The following is a 9968-nucleotide window of genomic DNA, read 5'->3' as shown; positions in this document are numbered from 1 at the left end:
GTGCAGTGCACATGATTTTCCCTGAGGTGTGATTTCCATTCATCTGCGCAAACCACACGGTACGGATTTTTCGCTGACTGTGAGTGCAGAGCTCGTGATTTTCCCTGAGGTGTGATTTCCGTTCATCTGCGCAAACCGAGCGGTATGGATTTTTCGCTGACTGTGAGGAGCGGCAACTTAGCGTGAGTGCGGCAAGCATGGCGTCAAAGCAGTGCAAGTCGCTAACGCTAGAAAAAAAGGTTGCCCTAATTAAGGAAGTGGAGAAAGGAGGCAGAACGAAGCCGAGCATCGCGCAGGAATTCGGCATCCCTTTGTCTATGCTTTCGACAGTGCTGAAAAACAAGCAGAAGGTGCTGGATGGATTTCAGCAGAGCTTCTCCAGCCAGCAGAAGCGGGTTCGAGGGTCGAAGTTCCCAGAGGCTGCGAAATGCCAGAGCGGCCAACCTTCCCGTCACCACATCAATAATGATGGAGAAGGCAGACGCTCTGGCCTTGCAAATGGGGCACACGGACTTCAGTTGCAGCAGCGGCTGGTTTGACCGCTTCAAAAAAAGGAACAGTGTGGTGTCCAAGTCAGTGCATGGCGAGAGTGGCACTGTCGACGCAGCCACTGCAGACAATTGGCGCAGCAGCCGGCTCGCCGAGTTGCGGGAGAGTTACGCCGACAGCGACATTTTCAACCTTGACGAGGCAGCACTTTTTTATAAAATGTTGCCGAGCCACACCTTCACACCGAAGGGTGGAGCGCGCTCGGGAGTGAAACAACGGAAGGACAGGGTCACTGTCCCTTTCGGGGCAAATGCCACAGGTGAAGAGAAGCTGCCGTTACTCATAATTGGGAAAGCTTTTAAGCCTAGGTGCTTTAGAAATGCACGACTGCCAAATGGCGTTATCTATCGCGCGAATAGAGCAGCGTGGATGACTGCTACTCTTTTCGAAGAGTACGTCCGCGCTATAGATAACAAGATGGCCAAGAAAAACAGAAAAGTCCTGTTCATTGTCGACAACTGCCCAGGCCAAGGCAAAATAGAGAATTTGGAGGCAGTGACAGTCGAGTTTCTGCCTGCAAATATGACGTCTGTGCTGCAGCCGATGGACCAAGGTGTCATCAAAGTGGCCCGAAAAATCTACCGAAAGAGCCTTCTCCACAGAATTTTGTTGTCTTATGAAAACGACAAAGGCTACGAAATTGACCTGCTGGGAGCAGTACACCTTCTCAGCAGCGCTTGGCAGTAAGTTCGCGCAGCGGCTATCGCCAACTGCTTTGCGCACGCTGGGTTTTCACGTGCCGCCAGTTTGCCAGAAGCAGAGACGGCAGAGACAGATGACTTCACAGACTGTGAGGAACTTTGTCAAGAGGTCATCAAGCTTACAGGTAATGGTAATGTAAAGGTAATGACGTAAAGGTAAAGGTAATGACGTGACTTTTATGGAGTACGCGCTGTGTGAGCAGGATGTGGCGGTGACCGGAGAAATGACGGACGCCAAAATCGTTCAAACGGCCACTAACGTAGGGGACGGCGGAGACGACGGCGATGAAGAACCACCTCGAGAGGTGCCGACATCTTCTGAGACGAGAAATTTGCTGCGCTTGCTTCGAAATAAGGTCGAGTGCAGCGGTGGGGAAGATCGACTGATGCGATGCGTCAAGCAGCTGGAGGACGCCTTCCTAGGCCCGAGTACGACCGCAAAGCAGACGAGCATTAGGCAGTTTTTCTCTGCTAAATAAAATGGCAGTGCGGCAAAACCCAGCCGGTTAAAGTCTCTTGTATGTTATTTTTTTCTCTTTTAAACCTGCACGAAAAGAAAGATTAGAAACTGCCGCTGAAGAGCCGGTAAGTAGTAGTGATTTTTCTGAAGAGCACTCATTTTTCCCAGCGATTAGCGCAACTTTGCTTATCTCGAAAATCCGTTTATCTTGATTTGCTTATCTCGAAAATCCGTTTATCTTGAAATTTTCCCTGGTTTTTACGACTTCGAGTTAACGAGGTATTACTGTAGCTCATATACGGTATCACTCCGCCTAAGCAATGGACCCGGATGTGAACGGGCGCGCACATTTTGAATGGAGATGCTATAAATTCGTGATATCGTCGGCCTTTTCTCACATAGTTTGTCTGCCGTCGCTGCAGCACTTTAAAAGCATGTTAGGTACAGAAAATTATGGAAACGGCACGTGCCATGTTCAGAATATTCCCAGTAACGCACTACTTGCGGCGCACGGAGTACCGTCCGGCTGCGGTGATGAGGCACAGTGGCACCTTCCGTAGCAGTCCTTAAGTTGTAACCGAGTATAGTAGTCGTCAAATGCAGTTTTAAGTCTACTTCACCGCCGTGGGCCATGCTCACGTCGCATGCGCAAGTCGTGCAAAATCTGAACTGTTCGCCTTTCCTGGATGGCACGAAACACGGGAATTCTGAAGTATAACACTTCAAGAAAAAATTTAAATACTTCTGCTTGGGTTTCGACAACGCCATGATGTCAAAAGCTGTGAAAAGCAGAATTTTACTATGTTCAGTCTTCAACGCATTGTCCCGACCGGCGACCACATGTGAACAAAGTTAGGCTTGTACACTCCGTGCACACAAACGGCTTGGATTCCCATCTGACTTCGGCTAGCTACCCAGCTCATGATGGCATTCACAATGCGGCTGTGCTGCATAACTCAGTTATTTTTTGTTGTTTTTTCGCTTTCAAGATGGAGGTTGGGGCCGTTTATCGGGAGATTTATGGCTGTGCCCATACAGTCGGAAGAATAGGCAAGAAATTGGGAGTCTCCCGGGTAAATTGGGAGAGTTGGCAGGTACGCGTATGAGAGGCAATAACATTTCAACTTCCATGTTTTGGCTCTTTGTTGCTCATGTTGGCAGTAGTGTTTGAAGATGAACATTTATTCCCAATGTCTCCTAAGTGTCGGCACGTTTAGTATTGTAATTCCCTACCTGTCTATAGCTTTCCCGTTCCCATCTCAACTGGGACATGCTAATGACTGGAGCACAAGGTTTCTTTTTTCTGTCATTTGTCTAGTCTCGTTAAGTGCAGAAGAAAGGCAAACTTTTATTAACAGGTGTGAAGGGGCACACTTTGTTTATCCCTAGTCTTTTTTTTTTGTTGTTTCTTGGGTCAGCTATGGTGAGTTGATTGAAGTGTAGCTGATCAAAGCATTGCTTATCTCTAGTTTTCTGTTGCTTGTTGCTCTGGCAGCTGTGATGGAAACATTTTTTTTTATTTAGAGTGTGATCAGCTTGGTATTAAATTAAATTGGTAGTAAAAGACACATTCTTCCTTATTTCTAGTCTTGTCCACGGCATTGGTCTCGGTGGTGCTGACAGAGACTTTTTAGCTCTAAAACTCATTGAAACACAACCGAGGAATCGCCGCAAAAAGAAGACACTGGACTGTGTCATTCGCATTGCGGTTGAAGGGCCTGATGTTGAGTTACCCATAAGATACGGTAGTGGACAACTGGGTCAAACTGAAAACGTGTAGGATGTCGGGAACACAGCTTGAATGGCTGTTGTCTTGTCACTTATTAGTATGTTCCTGGCAACCCCCCCCCCCCCCCCCACCCCCCTTCAGTCTTCATATGTCCACCTCTCAAAATTTCCTGAGGAGTGCCCTGGCGTAAGGACAAACCTTTATGCAACACATCCGCAGTTTGTGAGAAGCACTCCGCAGAGCATTTTGTTGTTCGACGGTACAAAAGTACAAATTCCTTGCGGAAGGCCTGCTCTTGGTGCAAATGGTGCCACCGCTTTTACCAGACCTGCCTGCATACCTTTCAAAGGGTGTGGGAAAACCCTGACCCGAGAAAAAGCTCAAGTCTGTACCTATGTCTGGATAGGCGAAGGCAGTTTGGCTGCTTCCTCACAATGAGCACGAGGCGAGCTTTATCGCAGACTTTTGAACAGAACGTGAGCCCTGTTAGCAACCACCAGGCAAATCCTCTCACACCAGGTGACTTGCAGGTAATTGCCGACTACGTAAGTGCTCTAAAGTTGTGGGAAAAACTGACTACTCCAGACCTTGATGTCCTGGTGTATAACACTACATGCACAAGAAATGAGCCTTTCACTGCCTGTCACGACAAAGTGATACAGTTTACTTCAGATAACCACAAGGACGTTACGGCAAGGTGATATTTAAATGAGAAAAATATTTCCCTTCTTCAAGAAAAATGATTTCTCGAGGAGTTGACCCTGCACTGCTTTGTGCAGGCGGGATGAGTAGGAACACCTAAGGAGACCTTGCTCACAACCTCACCGAAAAGATGAAAAGCACCCTGGGAATGATCGCGTGTTCAGCACGAACTGCCTTGGTTGAAATGGTGACACTTAAAGGTGGGCAACAATTCTTTCCAAAAAGTATTTACTGCCTATTATGTTTTTCTCTACCACTTGATGCATCTTCTTTTTATTTGAAGCAAACAATATCCAAGGGGAAAACACTACACAACACCTTTTAACAATTACCAGTTTCAAATAGCTCTAGAATTTTGGTCTCCTTAATGATTTCTCTAGCCTCTCATTATCTGCCCAACTGTCTTGCAAACCATTTGAATTCAGTCAGCAGCGAATTCTGTTTCCATTTTGCAAGAAGCATCTGTGTTCATTACCGCTACTTGCAAAAAACACTGCTGGCGCGAAAGTCCAAGTTGAAGACAAAACATGTTACACACAACTGGTCTCACAAGCTGCGGGTATCCAATCACAAGGCAAGCAAGCTTCACACTTGTGTACCCTGGCAGGTAAAACACGAGCGATGAAGCAAGCAACCACAAGCTGAGTGGGGATGCTTCTTTCGGCAAAATTCTAGAAATCCCTCAAAAGCAGCAAGCAGCAGCTCTGCACATGTTCAAGGCTGCAAAATGGAAGGACATTAGAGAGGTCAGGTGCTCAAAGGAGTGGATCTTAGAGTGCCTTGTCATGGGCATGAAAGGGCCAAAGCTGCACAAAGATATGTGGGATGAAAGAAGCCCTTGTCCTGCTAAGCAAAGTGACTCTGCAGGAATATCACAGGTCCTACAGGACTGGATTTAGCTTCAATTTGTAAGTCATGAACATGCTACACAGAAAATGTTTTCCATCGGCGCCTTCAAAAGGCACGAGGGGCTCATCGTTGACAAGATGAAGCTGTCCGAAAATCTGTCCATCTTATCACTGGGGCGCATACAAGGCTTCGTCGATGGGCCAGTTTACCCCTAGCAGTGCCAAGCATTAAGTGGACACAAATGCTTGCCTATCACTCTCATGAAAAAATGTGGCAGTGCAGCCAAATTCCCCTGGGTCTTGCCATGACGCCTTTGTGTGGAGGCTGTCGCCCTTTCGCCGTCATCTGACCTCTTGCCACTGTGTTGCACCTGGTGAGTTCCTGTTGGGAGACAGTGCCCGCCCCTCCAGCCATGGCTCACGACGGCAGTAGCAGGTCACCCAGGGCCTCAGACACCCGACGGCAGATACAATGCCACAAATGGTTCCATAAGGTCTGACATCCAGTGCTGCACTGAAGTGCGGAAGAGCAATTACCATTACCGACAACAGCATAGAGCCCTATGTTACCAGCCTCGTCCAGCAGCTATCACCGTCGGAGAAGCGTGATGCGCATTACATAACTTGCGCCTGCAGGAACCCCTCAATGATGACAGCTACAGCAGTGGCAGTGACGACACAGGCAGTGAGGCAGAGGAGGCCAGCATGGTGAATCCTCCTCCTAGGGAAAGGCTCCTCTTCCTCAGGGGAAGGTGTTTCCGAAAGCAAATGCTGCTCGCTTTGCAATGTCTCGTGTCCATCAAGCAACATATTTACAAAAGGTGCTGTTAAGTTCGGGTACCTCACTCAATTAATATTGTTCGGCAGTGAGGTATTGTTTGTTGGGTATAGCATGTTTGCTTTTATTGTTTATTTTCACGCCAGCCGAGCTGACTTGGGCGCGAGGGGCATGAAGAGGATCCACGGAAGCTTCTTTTTGTCCACCCCACTTTTGTGTTCCCCCCACAAGCAGGCCCAGAGAGGACTTATAGATGTGTAGGTCACCCCAACATACTTAAAAGAGACGCTAGCATTTCAAGGATTTTCTTTCGTTCGTTTGGAAAACCGGCGGAGGGGGACCATTGGCATTTTAATGACCGCGATTACTGCCACGAGAATGCCTGAAGTGGATGGGAGCTGGAGGTCGGTCAGTCAAGGGGTCAAAGGTATAGGAAGAGGGCACCAGATGTTCTGTCTACCACAGTTACACTGCTCAAAGCTACTGGGCAAAGTTTACGTTCGTCACACGTCTGACCCTGGCGACTCGGTGGCTGGGATGCGTCAATGGGTAGGCAACTAGTCATCGTTTCAGCGATCATCTCTTCAATCATTAGGCGACAGATCCACCTGATAGGGTCAACGTGATCTTCTCGTAATTTAACTGGTGCCGTGACCAGGATCGGTCGACATGGCTTTTAGCAGACGACCGAAAGCCCACTCCAAGGCTGGGGCAAAACCTTTGTGAGAGGACACAGGGAGCAGACGCTCCAGGTTGCAGTGGCGATAGCAGGCCACAGTCCGGGGTGACATCTTGGTGAAAGACCCCGGGGAGCAGAAGATCCAGGCTGCAGCGGCGAGGACTACCTCGAGAAGCAGAGGCTTTAGCAGCACCCGGTGCCAGCGATGGCAGGCGTTCGAGAGTCCGAGCTGAAGTTCGGTGGCCGGGGTGTCACCCTGGTGAGAGGCCCCAGGAAGAAGACGCTCCAGAGCCAACTTTGGAACCGGGAGGGAGCTGCATTCTCTGAGGCAGTACCCAGATCCAGCGCCGGCAAACATTCGAGCACTCTAATAAGCGAGAGTCGCCGGCGAAGTGACAACGAGGACCGCCTGTGAGCACAGTCTCGAACGGAGCGACAGCTGGGTGCGAAGCTCCGAGAACACAGCTACACAGCTCCAACCCAGGGGCGAGAGTGGCGCAGCGTACCCACGAGCGGCCGCATCGGCAACACTGTGACGGGCTGGACCCAGAGTAAGCACAGGGGGGCCCTGATTTGTTTTCTCCGGGTTCACCATGGCCACTGTGCTAGCGGGATGTCGGGGCAGACCCGAAAGTTAGTCCCACTATGCTAGAGATTGAGGAGCGGAGAGCTGAGGTAGCTCTCAAAACTGCTCAGCACGCTTTAGAAAAATGCAAGGCTAGCGGGTAGCCGGGCACCGGTTAGCGCTCAACTAGCTCTAGGAAGAGCCGAGGTTGCTTACGAGAAGGCAAAGTTTCGTACAGCGATTCAACTCGCTGGGGATACCCAAAAGTCTGTTGGAGTTTTCAGTGTTTGCTCCTTCATGGGCGTTAGAGCGCTTCGGGATAATACACATGAGAAGGTGGTTGAGGCAGCTGAAGCTACTCCAGTTGTAGAGCAACCTCTTAGCGTACGGGCTGCGACGGAAGAGATCACAGGATCTCACGAGACAGCTGCCCTAGCTTCTGAAATTCCTCCTGTGGAGGCAGGTAATGTGCATCTGTCGATTCGGGAGGCCGCACCACCAAGTGTTGAGTGTAGCACCACCCCATGCACCCATTCTCCTCGCAATAGCCGTGGCAGACTGCGAGGAGCCTCTCATGGATGCGCTAGTGCAGTGTTTGAACGAAGCTCTAGAAAGCAGTATTGCCTCAGAGGAGGCCGAGCTAGTGCAGGGGTCGTGCAAGGGCAGTGGCACGGTGCCCCTAATTGTTGCAGTTGCGTGTGAGAAGCATGAAGGTGCAGGCGGCCCACACCATCTTGTGTGTAAGTCAATTGCGACAGGATCGAGAATGCGTAAAGCGGCAGCTGGTGTTGCATCACATGTGCAGCAACGACATACTCGTTTCCACAGAGTGGGATGCTCCTTTTCTCCCTGGAGCAAATGACAGTGTGAGCCACACCACGGACTGTTTTGCATCAGTTGGAGGTGCATGGCATTGGATTAGTTTCTGGGCGATGGTCGTTGTGTTCCACAATTGAAGCGTGCACACTAACTGAAACCTGTGGTAAAGAATCCTGGACAGGCTGCAGTGGTTTGCACACATTCGGTTTGAGATATATTTATCTTTCGTGATAAAATTATTGGTGACAGCTACAGTAGCCTGGCGATAATTCAAACAAATTTCAAAAGTTTCGGCAGGCCCCCTAAGTTTTCAATGTATTTTAAAGCCACTTAATTCAAAATGCTCCATTGCATAAATTCGGTTAATTCGTATTTTTCCCTTGTCCTTGGTGGCAAATATTTTTTCTCGCGATGAAACTGCGTTAATAATTACGAAGATATTAGCACGATATAAACTAATTTTTCAATGATTTCAGAAAAACTTTTCTCACAGGGGGTTCATGTTGAAAAATATAAATGTTATAAGGAGGCAAACGATTTTTTTCAGTTAAGAAACATTGGTTTTTCATTATCCCTCCTTGAACAAGAACAAAGTGAACATGGAATTTTCTTTCACACGTTTCTGTTAACGATCTCTACTGCACATTACTGAGGAGATCTCAGTGTGCAGAGAAGCAGCCCGTTATTACAAGTGCACTGCATCAGGGCAAAATAATGTACCCCCAATGTTCAACTACTCTCATAATTAACGCAGGAAAACTGCAGTTTTTAATGGACTGGGCTAGCTTAGTAACAAATTCACATGGCTTGCGTGAGTTAGCTAGGCCATCTACTCTTGTTCAGCTTTCCTTAGTTTTTCCATGTACTGATTTCCATATACTGCAGGTTCTCACAATCAGAACACTGTGACAGCCTTACACCTAAATATAAATACTGGCCATGAAATGTGCATGTGTAAAAATAATCTATGAGCACTAGCTCGCGAGTTTAGCCAGACTTGCAATTTTTCTTGTTACCAAAATTTTTAACAAACATTCAACGTTTGTGCAGGCAGTGAAAATTGCACCTGTTCCACCGCAACAAGGGCCGTCATCACAAGGACCATCCCGGCTGGGACAAGGAACAGAGGGCCGTCCGTCCCCCCAGCCAGGACCATCTGGGCTGTGCCGAGGTCCCACAGAGACTCCACGGCAAAGACTCAACCAGGGGCACCATGGTGGGTAGAGATTTTTGAACACCCAGCACACTCCCATTCCCACAGGTCCTCCTCCGCAGTGCAAAAATTTGTCTTAGCCAAACATACTTTTGTTGCATTGCAACTTTGAGCCTCTTGCAGAGGCTCGTGCAGCGTTTCATTTTTTCAAAGCTTTTCAAGCAAACCGAGCAAGTGGTATGTAGCGTGAACGTTCACGATACGCTTTCCGAGCTGTGGAGAGCTACCTCAGTGGGCCAATGATAACCCTTGCAGCTTGCGTAACTCAACGCCATCTACATGGAATTTCACTTCACACCGTCGTGTGTGCGTGTGCTGCTTTATTTATATAGTGCACTTGCGCAATGTAAGCACATTAAACAGGTAAGTGTTGCGGCCAGTTTTCAGCTCGAGAAGAGTTTACATATCAGCGGCTGCCCTCAAAACTGAAGCGCTGACAAAACTGGCGCCATTTCTGGATGGCTCAGAGTTGCGCGGTATCATCTACGGTACAATTTATTAGGTCAATCTGAGTTCTACAGTCATAGTGTTGGCTTGTGCTTAGAATCAAATAACAACAACCAATAACAATGTTCTTTAGCACTCTCAAGAAAGCATGTATAAATATTCTCGGGTGATGTTAAGTATTGTGCTCTTGTGTGCGCAGGTTTAACTCCCAGGCACCCAGGGCGGAAACCAAAGTTGTTCACCTCCAGGACCAAGAGGATCATCACCCAACTGCGTGGTGATAAGCAGAAGTTCCGGAAAGCGCTGTCACGGTCTCAGAGACAAAAGAGTCCACGAGATTTAAGGCAGAGGGCTGCATTGCAAACGTTGAAGCCATGTGTGAGCCCAGAGTTTTTCCACCTCCTGGGTAGCCAGGTTCGGATGCAGGGTAGGAAGACGAAAGGAAGAAGGTGGTCGAAAGAGATCAAAGAATTTGCCT

The 9968-nt window shown here is 48.5% G+C and overlaps 1 pseudogene; it reads left to right on the top strand.

Moving 5' to 3' along the window:
- The first annotated feature begins 2678 nt into the window (after nucleotides 1–2678).
- On the top strand, nucleotides 2679–6309 carry LOC144175981 (uncharacterized; annotated as a pseudogene).
- Nucleotides 6310–9968: the final 3659 nt, after the last annotated feature.

Source organism: Haemaphysalis longicornis, unplaced genomic scaffold, assembly GCF_048455015.1.
Source record: "Haemaphysalis longicornis isolate Haplotype H1 unplaced genomic scaffold, Haemaphysalis longicornis Haplotype H1 scaffold_3, whole genome shotgun sequence".
NCBI classification, from domain to species: domain Eukaryota; kingdom Metazoa; phylum Arthropoda; class Arachnida; order Ixodida; family Ixodidae; genus Haemaphysalis; species Haemaphysalis longicornis.
The sequence above is the reverse complement of the archived record's forward strand: the minus strand, read 5'-3'. Positions and strand labels throughout refer to the sequence as shown.